Genomic DNA, 13,331 nt, shown 5'->3' with positions numbered 1-13,331 from the left:
GTTGTCATCCCACCAATGAGAAGATCACCTGGCTCATACCAGTCATGTGGAACACGTACAGGTTTCTTTCTGCTGCAGCTAATTCTATGCACTTTGCACACCATGTTTGGAAGCAGAAGGAGAAAAATCACCATCCTAATAGTAACGTTCTGTCCACACATGAAATCTCCCACCTCCCTCAGTTTACCATAGCATTAGAACTATTGACCTCATTTGAACAAGATGAGTTTATTAGCAGCTGACTCTGCCAACACACTACTCAAAGGGACTCCTATCCACCTTAACCTTAACCTCAACAATATCACAAAACCATACCTTGAATGCCAATTAAACTACATAAATTTGAAAGATGAGCTCTACACTGAAAGTGAGAATCTGGTCAAAATGACACAGCCCTAACTCTCTCTATTCCCTAATCTTAGCTGCCTATGGAACACTGGGGAACTTATAATCATTTCAGACTTTCCAACTGAATGTTTTCCCCTTCTGTGAAGCCACTGGAGCTTTGGTCAATTGAATTGATTATACTGGTTTAGATAATTGCAGGGGAAATAATAACGTCTGCAATGTTCTTGCCTGCTGAAAATTTGTTACATCAAAGAGTTGGAAGGGAACTTCAAGGTTGCCCCTGGGCATGGGGGTTATTATTTTGTTTGTTATTATCTTAAGTGTTGTGTTGTATATTGCAAACTGCCCTGTGATCTTTGGATAAAGGGTGATATATAAATGTGATAAATAATAATAATTTTATACTTTCAGAATATTTATTAATAGTCCAACACCATTATGGGAATTCCATAACCACAAAGTCCCCACAGATCCCATGAACAAATTCTTTGTGATGAAAATTTGTGCAAGAACCTCTAACTTTGCTGCACTTCTCAAAGCTTGAACTTCTCGAATCTGATAGCATATAATGCTACATTTTCTGCACTGGTTACTGGCATCCCTGTAGTGTTTCAGAGTGGAGGTGCCAGAACAGCATCTAAAACAAACAGGCAATGATTCTACAATCCAATAAAATTAAAAAAAGCAATTTGATTCATCTAGAACAAGTTCATCTGCATATCTAGGAAAAGAACATAAAGAAAGTTACAAACTATTCTATCAGTTATAACTTTTTTCGTATCAATTGCTCTCTGTTGTTCAGGTCAGGTCTCAGAAGAATGATGTAGCATTTGGGGGAAAAGATGCAACAAAGTAACCCAGCACTTGAAGCTAAGATAGAGAAGATCTCCACGGCCACCATGTATTTTCCTCTTGTGCTCAGGTAAGTTGGAACAAAAGTCAACCAAACACTGCAAAAGACCAGCATGCTGAACGTGATGAATTTGGCTTCATTAAAAGTGTCTGGCAACTTTCTGGCTAGGAAGGCCACAGTAAAACTGACAATGGCCAGGAAGCCCATATAGCCCAAGACACAATAGAACATAGTAGCTGACCCTTTGTTACACAAAAACACTATTTCTTCTGCCATTGAGTGCATGTCCAAATCTGGGGATGGTGGAGAGGTTGTCAGCCAGAGAGTGCAGATGCTGAATGGTGGAGGAGACGAGAACTATGGAATAAGCCAATTTTTGTCCCAACCATTTCCTCATCCTGGATCCTGGTTTGGTGGCCATGAATGCCAAGACCACAGATATGGTTTTGGCCAAGATGCTAGAGAGGGCCACAGAGAAGATGATGCCAAAAGAAGTTTGTCGGAGAAGACATGTTGCCTCATTAGGCATTCCAATGAACAGTAGGGAGCAGAGGAAAGATAAGAGGAGACAGATGAGGAGAATGTAGGTGAGGCTTCTATTATTGGCTTTGACTATGGCAGTGTCCTGGTGCTTGATGAAGATGCTAAGCACTAGAAGTGTCATCAGAGACAAGAGAAGTGCAAAGGAAGTTGAAATGATTGTCAAAATGTCATCATATGCTAGGAAATTTGGAATCTTGAGAATGCATTGATCCTTGGCTTTGTTTGGATATTGATCTTCTGGACATCCGAGACAAGTTTCTTTGTCTAAGAAAAGAAATGAATAAAAAACACTAAGTGTTAAGAACTGCCTCACCAGGCATCTACCAAAACTAAGTATATTTCACAAGGGGAAAGGTAAACATTTTCTGACCAAGATGCTTGAAAAAATGCCATCCATCATATTTTCAATTTACCTACGTTTCAATTTACCTACGTTAAATTGCCTAACTTTAGAAAATGATACTCTTTCATGAGCCCTAAATATTCTGTTTTCTGAATACAGAGAGGAAGGCCTGCCTTCATTCGTCTACACCATGACATCTGTTTCTAGGATCTAAGGTGCTGCTTTAAGCATTGAAGAAAATGTTAGATACATAAAATGTATTCTTAAGATTTTACCCTGAGCAGAACAAATGTGGCATGGGGTGTGTGTAGGTGTCACATTTTCTAAACAAGGGGAGATTTCCTAGAGAGGGCTGAAGCAAAAACTCCCCTTCTTCAATTTTACAGGTCACCTACACAATTGGAAACAGTTTCTGTTACTTTCATTTTAAGCCATTGGATTTCCCCAGAAAAGTTTCCAAAGTTATTGCTGATTCAAAATCACACAGTTTTCCGAGTGTTGCAACTTCATTTTGGGGCATGAGTACAAATTCCTACCTTAACATATTTTCTCAGTTATCTGTGATGCAAGGACAATGGAAGGACATTCTATGTCTTATGGCATCAAAGTTACATGGGAACTTGGTTATGTTAACTTGTGTCATTTGTTATTCTAGCAAGCTTCACCTTACTTTATTTTAACAGGAAATAAGTGTTCATATCTATATAAGCAGGAGGAACAAATATTATTGCTATCATTTCATAAAATGTACAAAGCTAATTAAAAGAAGCTTGCAGAAGAACTGGTCAGAGTTTACTGCAGTCAGTGGTATAGTTTGGTATATCTCCTTAGCATGACATCTCCTAGCATGACATCTCCTACCCTTCTCATTTGAGAACATCCCATCTGGACACGGAGCACAATCATAGCAGCAAAATTTCTCCCCCTCCTTTTTTTTCTTGCCATTACCAGGTCGGCATTCATCATTGCATACTGAAAGAGGTGGTACCTAAGAAAGAAAGAAAGAAAGAAAGAAAGAAAGAAAGAAAGAAAGAAAGAAAGAAAGAAAGAAAGTTTAGCATTAAAAATGTTCAGAGAATTCCTCTTACATCAGATGATCCTTCAGCACACAGTAATGTTGATGACATTGTTGCTGTGTACACCATACATTTTAAACATATATAAATCACACTCACTCTATAGGATCCTGGAGACTATAGTTTCTTAAGGATGCTAGGAATTGCAGCTCTGTGGGGAGTAAAGTAGAATTTTTGGGGAGAGTTATGCTGCTGGATGTAACTGGAGGCAACCTTACAATATTATGTGCACCAGATTCAGGCCTGCTTTTGTAAATGAATGAACCTTAGCTATCCCTATGGATGGCATCTACAGTGAGGAAAACAGGGGGAGTGTGACCCTATTGATTCTCCTGGACCTCTCAGTGCCCTTCAGTACCATTGACCTTAGTGCCTTCCTAGATCCTCTCTGTGAACTAGGAGTTGGTAGCACTTCCTTCCAGTAGACTAATTGCCATTTGGGCATAGAATAGCATTTGGAGATCATCTTTTGACCTCTTCACTCTTGCACAAAATAGAACAGGGCACCATTTTGTCTCCAGCGCTATTTTACTATCCACATGAAGCTGCTATGGTTGGTCATTAGGGTCCATGAACCCAGTTTCCATCTAGTATGCTTCAGAGACATAGCTCAGTTTCTTGGTCTTATCTGATTCAGGAGTGCCTGCAGTAATGGGCTAGATTAAGGCTGGCAAAGTGAAACTGAATCCTGCGGGTAAGTGGTTTCCAGGTTTCAGAAATCTGCAAATTGTCTGTTTTTTGGGGGGAGTGTCACTCTCCCTCTGAAGAATCAGGTATATGTGTGGCATTTAGGCCCATTTAGGCTAGGTGTGCCTTTAATTAACTTTGGCTCATGTGCCAGATCAGACCTTTTCTGGGTAAGAATAACTTGGGTATTGTGGTTTGTGTCCTTGTAACCTCAAAGCTTGACTATTGCAATGCACTCTATGTAAGGCTGGCCTTAAGATTGGTCTAGAAGTCCCAGCTGGTGCAAGATGCAACAGTTCAGGAGCTTGTGGAGCATCTTATGATCCACATAGGACACCTCTGTTGAAACAGCTGCACTTCCTTCCGGTACACTGCCGTGCCAAAATGAAGGTTGTGGATATGGCAGTAGCACACAAATCTGTATACAGATATGCCTGAGTGTATACCTGAGTCACTGAGAGACTTTCTTAGTTAGAACATGGTCCTGGTAACACCAAGGTTGCAGGTTCAGTCCCCATATGGGACAGCTGCATATTCATTCATTGCAGGGTTTGGGACTAGATTATCCTCAGGGTCCCTTCCATCACTGCAGTTCTATGATTCTACTATTCTTCTCCTGAACCCTGCTCAGTGATTACAGTATGTTCACTTGGTTTAACAAGTCAGGTTGGCTTACGAAGGATCAGAGCCTTCAGCTGGATTGTCCCCACTTTATGCAACTCTAACCGCATGTACACAAGGGAAGCCCGAAAGCTGTATACATACATTCCAGTCCCTGATAACAATTTCCTTTTTTACCTGTATTTTCTGCCACCTCTTCACACATTGTTCATGATGTTCTATATCAATATGCTTTGCAGCAATAGGAATTTGTGGTTCATGTTTTAACTTACTATGCATTTAATGCATTGCTTTTACTGTGCAAAACATAGATTCATTAGTTCACAGTAGTATATAATTTAATAATAATACTGACGATGCTGATAATAAGGTCCAGCGCCGAGGGCCTTCTGGTGGTTCCCTCGCTGCGAGAAGCCAAGTTACAGGGAACCAGGCAGAGGGCTTTCTCAGTAGTGGCACCCGCCCTGTGGAACGCCCTCCCATCAGATGTCAAGGAAGTAAACAACTATCTGACTTCTAAGAAGTTGTTCTACTTAGAATTCTAAGACATCTGAAGGCAGCCCTGTTTAGGGAAGCTTTTAATGTTTAACAGACCACTGTGTTTTAATACTTTGTTGCAGCCGGCCAGAGTGGCTGGGGATACCCAGCCAGATGGGCAGGGTATAAATAATAAATTATTATTATTATTATTATTATTATTAATTATTGCATAATGCATAAGTGAAAAGAATAAAAAATATCAAATACAAACCAAAGTGCCATCCTGTGAACAAGTACAAATAAATCAAACCTTTGAAATGGTGCAGATCCTAGGTAAAGATAGCCAAGACTAAAATCAACATTTTAGCATCAACCTCAATGAAATGATCTCTGTTAAAAGCCATTTTGGTAACAATGGTTTTCAAAGAATTTTTGAAGCAAGTAACAGTAAACACCAAATGCACAACCCTTAAAGGGGAATTTAATTGCATAGGAACCACTATTGAAAATGGTATGCCAACAGGTCCGAACATCCAAAGCTGATGCACTAATACATTCATATGGTTGAAGGCAGTCCTTTCAATGGTGGCTCGTCTCTGTAGAAATGCTCACCTTCCTCATATCAGTTTACTTCATATATTTAACAAACATTTGTTTGTCAATACAGCGGGGTATTCCAGTGCACTTCAGATTTATACATTATATGAATGAATTCCTCCATCCTTTTATTTACATCTATTACCCTCCCAATTCATTGTAAGACCATGAATGCTGATACTTGAAACCTGAATCAAGCCTTTGTGCCATTCAACTCGGTCCTCAAAAATGGTCAGCTCTTTCCCAGGAGGCTTGCGAGGATCCAGTGTGCCCACTTCCACTCTGACGTAGGATTTATTACGGAACGTGATCAAGTTTGTAATATCAAATCCAGCTGCCAGTTCCCCGTGTTCGTTTAGTGTGATTAAATCTCCAGCACTATTATTGAATGAGATTCGCTGAAGAAATGAGTGAAGCTTGGTGGAGAGAGAAAGATAATTTTATAACATCATAATATTAAGGGGGGGCTTAATGGGGAGATGGGGAACCTGTGGACCAGAGAGCCAGTGTGGTGTAGTGGTTAAGAGCAGTAGACTTGTAATCTGGTGAACCGGGTTCGCGTCTCCGCTCCTCCACATGCAGCTGCTGGGTGACCTTGGGCCAGTCACACTTATCTGAAGTCTCTCAGCCCCACTCACCTCACAGAGTGTTTGTTGTGGGGGAGGAAGGGGAAGGAGAATGTTAGCCACTTTGAGACTCCTTCGGGTAGTGATAAAGCAGGATATCAAATCCAAACTCCTCCTCCTCCTCTTTGGGGACTGGTAAAACTAGTTCCTTTTTAAAAGGAATTTTCAATGGTCTGGTTCTACACAAGGGTGGAACTAACTTCATCCTGTTCCATTGTTCCATTTTTTAAAAATCCATTCAGAAATTCAATGTATTTTTGTTCTCTGCAATGGGTTGTTGAGCAACCACAAGAAGAAATGAAATTAATTTCCTTGTGTTGTAAATTGTGGCATGCATTCAACTGCTTGCTGTGTGATGACGCTTATTTCATTGAAAAAGTCCAGCCAAATAATCCAAATCTTGTTGCACCACACATAGAACACAGTGACTTGCTTTTTTTCAATGAAAACTCATAGGCTGTGCATAACATATAAGGTAAAGGTACCCCTGCCCATACGGGCCAGTCTTGACAGACTCTAGGGTTGTGCGCTCATCTCACTCTATAGGCCGGGAGCCAGCGCTGTCCACAAACATTTCTGGGTCACGTGGCCAGCGTGACAAGCTGCATCTGGTGAGCCAGCGCAGCACACGGAACGCCGTTTACCTTCCCGCTGGTAAGCGGTCCCTATTTATCTACTTGTACCCGGGGGTGCTTTCAAACTGCTAGGTTGGCAGGCGCTGGGACCGAACGACGGGAGCGCACCCTGCCGCGGGGATTCGAACCGCCGACCATGCGATCGGCAAGTCTTAGGCGCTGAGGTTTTACCCACAGCGCCACCCACGTCCCGTGCATAACATATATACCCCCTTTATCTACCTCTCAGTGGTCCTGCTTACACCATTTGCATGAAGCATTTACTGTGTATATTTTTATTCTCTCTGTGCATGTACAATAAAGACCCCATTTTAAACCTGTATGTGTGTGTGTTTCAAGGTAAATCTGCCCAAAAGTGTTGCTGCCACTGTCAAACTAATTCACAAGATTCGTAAAACATGGGTATGTGAAGCATGAGTCTGCTGAGGAGTTTTATTAACAAGGAGTGAATTATGGTTGACAAAGGACAAGTATGGTAGCAAATATAGGAAAATCAAGAGAATCTCCAAAAGGAGAAACGAGGTTAAAAATATTGCTATTAAATGAGATCAGATAATGTTAAGGGAAGGAATTTGAGAATGAGAAAAGCAAGGAGTGTTCATATACGGTAAGAATTTAGTAGTCAATGTCATGTTTGCTACTGCATGTCACATCACTGTGCTATACACTACCTTCCAAGGTTCCACATTCTTAAAAGACAGGTTTCCCCAGGCATCCATTCCTTTATTGTTGGCTCTTTCTGAGTACATGATATGCAAAGCATGTGCCAGAGCATGGACAGCATTGTAGATACTGTAGCTGTGGCCAGTCATGCTCATTTCAAAAAATGGTGCAGGAAGGCTCTCCAGCATCTCCTCTCCAGTACATGGAGAATGTCTGAAGAATGTAGACACACCTGCAGAATTTGAAACAGAACAACTGAATGCTTCTGCCCAGAAATCGTTGATAAAACCATCTCCATCTGCCTCGGAAGGATTTATTGTCTGAAGAAAGGCCCGGAAATCTTGAATTTCCTTTGAGTGAATTGTAAAGGAAATGGAACCATGGAACATTCGGCTAATCATATCACTCATCATTTGAAGTTTATAGACTCTGAAATCAATTTGGGCCGTCGTAATCCACACCTTTACTGCAGAAAATGTATATTGGTGATACCTTGTTCGATACAAATCGATTGCTGCTACAGTATTTGCCAACCATGTGATTGGTGCACTTTCTCCAGATACAATAACAGCATTGGCTTTGCCCACCAGAACAGCTGGGAGAATATTTAATCGATCCAACAACATTTTGACCACATTTTCAGAGAAACGCACATTTGTTGGAACTCTTTGTGTGAATTCAGAACAGATTCCATTTTTGGAAAGCATTGGCTCTATGGTCTGCAAGAAATGTTCTCCACCTTCATCATCCTGGGCAATGAGGCCAACCCATTTCCACTTGAAATGCAAAAGGAGTTGAATAATTCCTTTGTACTGAAAATATTCACTAGGAACCATTCGATAAAAGGAAGGGGACTTGATTTGATAATTGACTGCTGGTTGAAAAGAGCCATATGAAATCTGAACAATAAAAGCCAGGCATTACTGAGTAGAAACAGGAGCTCATATTTCTCTCATTTATCTAAATATTTTCTTACAGTGCAATTTTATATATCCACAACTTTTAAAGCCACTATTCTGTCTTTTGCACATACATAATTTCCTTACACTATCTTCATCAATTTTTCCTCACGCTATTAGTCCTATTTGGCTTGCAGCAATTCTTTTCTATACATCTAAAACACATTTTTTGGAACCTCTCCCATCTCATACTCATAGCTGGATGCCCAATTTATTTATTTTTATTTATTTTGTTTATGAAGCATGTCCCTTCTTACTAGCCAGATGGGCGGGGTATAAATAATAAATTATTATTATTATTATTATTACTACTACTACTGACTAATTTCATTTTTTAAAGAAAAACTGGCATGTGGAGACAGGGATGTTAAAAATGTTTTTATTTTACAACAAACTTGTTAAAACAACAGATGCGTCAGGAGATAGAATTCTTTCAAGTAACAGTAAATTTTACACGCACATGCACACATAAATTCAGTGGATGTTACAGGTTTCTAAACAAGATGGTAAATGTATAGCTTAAATTTACTTCAGTTCCTTAAACTATTTGCAGACATGTTACTGCTCAGGTCTTAATATTTTGGTTCTGAAACAAGTTTGTACCTTCTGCCAGTTTCCCAACCTTCTATAAATCTGGGTCCTGAGGCTCCTCTGTGACTATACCAGGCCAGGGGATCACCTCACATTCCCCTTCTAACTGGTTTGGGGTTATTATTCTCTCTCCAGAAGATCTTTCCCCTTCTCACTGAATCCAAGTAGAATGTTCCCTCACAACTTCAATTCTTCTTTCTCAAATTCAACTACCCATTTCTCACTTGTTTGTATACTCTTAAAAATTTCTAGCGATTGTCTTTTAATTGAACACCCAGCTCAGGATGTTTCCTCAGGGTTAATTACACATACAGCTCAGAGGCTAGACTACTATCCAGCTGAACTCCAGAAACCCAAACTCTCAACTCCATTTCTTTCCCCCTCCAAAAGTGTTGCATCCATGATAGCTGTACCTGCAGTCAATCTGAATGAGTCACCAACCCAGAACTTTATGAGATATACCACTTTGGGGGGTTTCTGCTGCACTGCACCACCAAACCCTGGTCTATCTGAGCTTTCCGTCACAGTTTCAATAATTTATTCCTCACTTTTAAGTCAAAAAATCTTCCACAGTGGCTTACAGACAACCAGCTAAAACAAGTCCACATCATTCAGTTCATTTTAATTCTCCTTTCTTACTACACCACTCAATCATTATCAATCATACTAGAAAGAGAGGAGCTGGCTAATTTATGGTGGGATTAAGGGAAGTCCCCATTTCTCTGATTCTCAGATCCTACCTGTGGAATCTTGAAAAGACCTAAGATGTCTGCCATGCGTGAGGAGGTATCAGAGCTGAATCCACCGATGACTCCAATTACATTTTCCTGGGTGCCACATTTGTAGTTGGGGACAAAGTGATGTGATTTAAAGAGCAGGTCCAGAATGGTGCGATAGGTCATTCTAGAATCAGTATAGCTGTCATAGATGTGGAACCCAAGGGTAACATTGGGCAGGATATTGGGATTATAATTGATCTCATCAATGGCAAACACCAGGGCAAGGATGTGCTGGTAGAACTTGGTCACCACACTACAAATGAAGTTGACATGTCATCAGATAATTAACCAATGCACAAAACATTTTATCACAGTATTTGTCTGCACACAGTATTCACCTACAGTATTCAGTTGCCTGACTATAAGGAAAAGTTACAACCAGAAAAGTTATTTATCTGGCAAGTCCTGTTGAAAATAAAGAAAAAAGTATCGTTGGTAACTTTTGTGTATTGTGCCTTTGGACTTCTACATTACCAAATTAGGCAAGTTTGGTTCAGGCTTCGGACCAACATACATTGTTTTGTATGTCTCAGAACTCACATATTCTGGAAACTGTATAGTATGGGCCATATATTTTCTTGGGTTTTTTTAAATCGGTTTTGTTCTTTACTCTGAAATAATTACAGCTTGAAGCATCTAGTCTGCCACAGGGTTATAGCTAAAGGTTTCTGAGAGTTCCTGAAAAGACTGACTGCGCTACTAGGCTTCCATGTACCTTCATCACCTAGGTTTTTGATAGTTTGAAACCACAACATTGGAGGCTGCTTTCTTCTGCGTCCCTTTATCTCAGCATTGTCTATATGGTAGCTGGGGAACTTTGGCTCCAACTCCAGCCAGCATGGCAAATGAGGAGGGAATATATAACCTGTAGTCCAGCAACATCTACAACAGGCACTCAATATATATGACCCATACTATACATTTTCCAGAATATGTGTGTTCTGAGACATACAAATGAAGACTGAATCAAACCTGCTTAATTTGATAATGCAGAAATCCAAAGGCACAATACTCAAACAGGTCCAGGCACTCACCAGGGTTTTAAAAAGGGGTCTTTTCCAACCCTGCCGACTTACATCTGGGGTTAAACTTGGGAGCATTTTTATGCAAGGCATCTGGTGCTGTACCAGCAAATTGTTTGCTGCCCTGGTTGCAGGTTTCTCTTTAGCAACCTATTCCTTAAAACAAATGCAGCATTCAAACTAGTCATTTGATATCATAAGCAGGTAGTAGTCAACAGTTTTGTTTTTTTGCATATCAGCTTTTCTTTGGAAGAAAATATATTCAATGGGAATAAAGTATGGACTGTGATTTTTCCCTCTCCCCTTATTTTCTCTCTCTTTTATGCTATGCATTCCCTAGTTAGTTGATAATGACAGTAGTAATCCAGTGCCTGAATCTTACCTGGATGGTGTGAGGCAGGGCAGGGATGTTATGTGAATGCACCAACAGATCCTCTCATTCTCTCACCTTTGTGTCCTCACCACCACCCTGCCTCATTCCAGCTATTAAGCTGGAACCTATTAAGCTGCAGCCATTCTGTCCCCCTTTTCTTTCTTAATTTCTGATATCTCCTCTCCCTCTTTCACACTTTTCTGTCTCACTGCCTTCCTCCTCCACTTTTCTTCCCATTGCCATCCACCAATATAGACCTAGGCTGGGGATTACATACAGTCCTCTCTGTGTTACATAGTTACATAGACTCACTCTGGCTTTTTTTAGCCACCTCCCTTTTCTCCATCCTCTCTCCAATATAAAATTAGGCTGAGAACTACATATAGCCTTCAGGTTGCAAGCTGCTACTTATGAAATACAGAGCTATATAGGTTGAATATAGCTGAATGTGTGCGAATTTGGTGGTGGTGGTGGGAATGCTTCCCCTTCCATACTTCCCTCATATAGTGAGAAAACTCCCTACCTACATAAGATAATCAGAGCAGAGATTAGTTGGACCATAAAAGGTTAATATTTCTAAATGTCCAATTGACCATAAAGGCACAGTTTACACTCATGGGTGTTTGCATACTTTATTTCCTTATCTCAGCATCTATCATTTTTCTTAAAAAAACCACCCAATATATTTTCAAAGCAATACAATCTGCAGTTGGTGATACAAATATCAAGACTAAGCAACACTAAAATAAAATGCCAGGCAATTTTCTTACGTTGGGACATCAGACAAGACCTTAGAAGGGTGCTTGTTGAATGCAAATTTAGGGAAAAGGTAACGCATGAATGATGCCATCCCACCAATGACGAGATTTCTGCGCTCGTACCACTCATGTGGAATATGCACAGGACTATTTCCAGTGCATTTACTAGCATGCGCTTTGAACACTGTGTTTGGGAGGAGCAGGAGCAGGAGCAGCACCAACATCCTGGTGGCAAACATACTTCTGCAGCTGACTCCCCTTTTCTCTCAATCTCTCAGTCCGACTCCCCTTTTCTCTCAATCTCATGAAGGCTGCCGGCCTGATTTCTGCATCCTGTCTGGGATGGAAACAGACTCTGCTGGGGCACCATCATCCAGATTGTCAAGGGACATAGTTGGAAGCTTGAGATTTAAAATGAAATAGAGAAATTTACAGACACCCCCCTTCTTTATACCTAAACTTGGCTTTTTAAAAAAAAAACAACCCACAATGGGCTACATAATGCAATTCCAGATTTGCTTGTTAATCCCCCGCTATGGTTTTACAAGAAAGCCCCTGGAGCTTTGACCAACTGAAGCAATTATAGTTATTTATATAATAACAGAGGACAAAATTATTTTGCAATGAGTTTCAACTCAATGGTTAATCATCCATAGCATAACTGCTGGAGAAAACATGTCTGTTATATCATACAATCTTAGAACTGAAAATTATCTCAAGAATAACCTAGTCCACACCTTGCCCATGCAAGTAATCCACTGCTATACAATTCCTGATAGGTGGGCATCCATCCTCTACTTAAACCTTTATAACAAAGGAGAGTCTATCACCATCTGAGGAAGGCTGTCCCATTGCCCCACTATATAAAAATTATTAGTTAATTAATAATATCTAGCAAATATACCTGTTTTATTCTGTTGGATCTGCAGATCCAAAAGAAAGCAAAGTACTCCCAAGCCTGTTTCTGTTCATCAATCACGGTCGTCAGCCAAGCAGCCGACATCGTACCGTAAAGACAGAAACGAGCCGCGAGCTTTTCATGCTCGGACAACAGATTGTAAAAGACCTAAAGGTGCCAAGTGGAAGTCTTTTGTTATCGACTCAGGAGCATCTCAGCACATCTGCAATGATCGAAGCTTGTTTATTTCTTTCGAAGAGGAAATTGGTAATGTGCATTTAGCCAATTCACAAGTCCTGCAGTCGCTTGGCAGGGGTACTGTTAAACTTGACTCTTTAAACATTACAATAGCAAACTGCATTTACTGCCCGTCAATGGACAATTTATTATCAGTAAGGTGTTTTGCTCGTCAAGGCATAACTGTGCGTTTCTTAAAGTCAATGTGTGAGTTTTTCGAGGGGAACAAACGTCTATTGTAT

The 13,331-nt window shown here is 40.4% G+C and overlaps 1 pseudogene across 1 annotated transcript; it reads right to left on the bottom strand.

Annotated features, from left to right (window-relative positions):
- Positions 1 to 1,111: 1,111 nt before the first annotated feature.
- LOC309517426 (vomeronasal type-2 receptor 26-like) lies at positions 1,112 to 12,046 on the bottom strand (annotated as a pseudogene). Its single transcript has 4 exons — positions 11,967 to 12,046; positions 9,763 to 10,054; positions 7,705 to 8,371; positions 1,112 to 2,008 (listed from the first exon to the last, which is right to left on the bottom strand). The product of its transcript is annotated as a vomeronasal type-2 receptor 26-like (transcript).
- Between the last annotated feature and the right edge of the window lie 1,285 nt (positions 12,047 to 13,331).

The sequence above is a fragment of the Podarcis vaucheri genome (assembly GCF_965113315.1).
Source record: "Podarcis vaucheri genome assembly, chromosome: 13".
NCBI classification, from domain to species: Eukaryota; Metazoa; Chordata; class Lepidosauria; order Squamata; family Lacertidae; genus Podarcis; species Podarcis vaucheri.
This window is presented reverse-complemented; position numbering and strand designations above follow the sequence as displayed.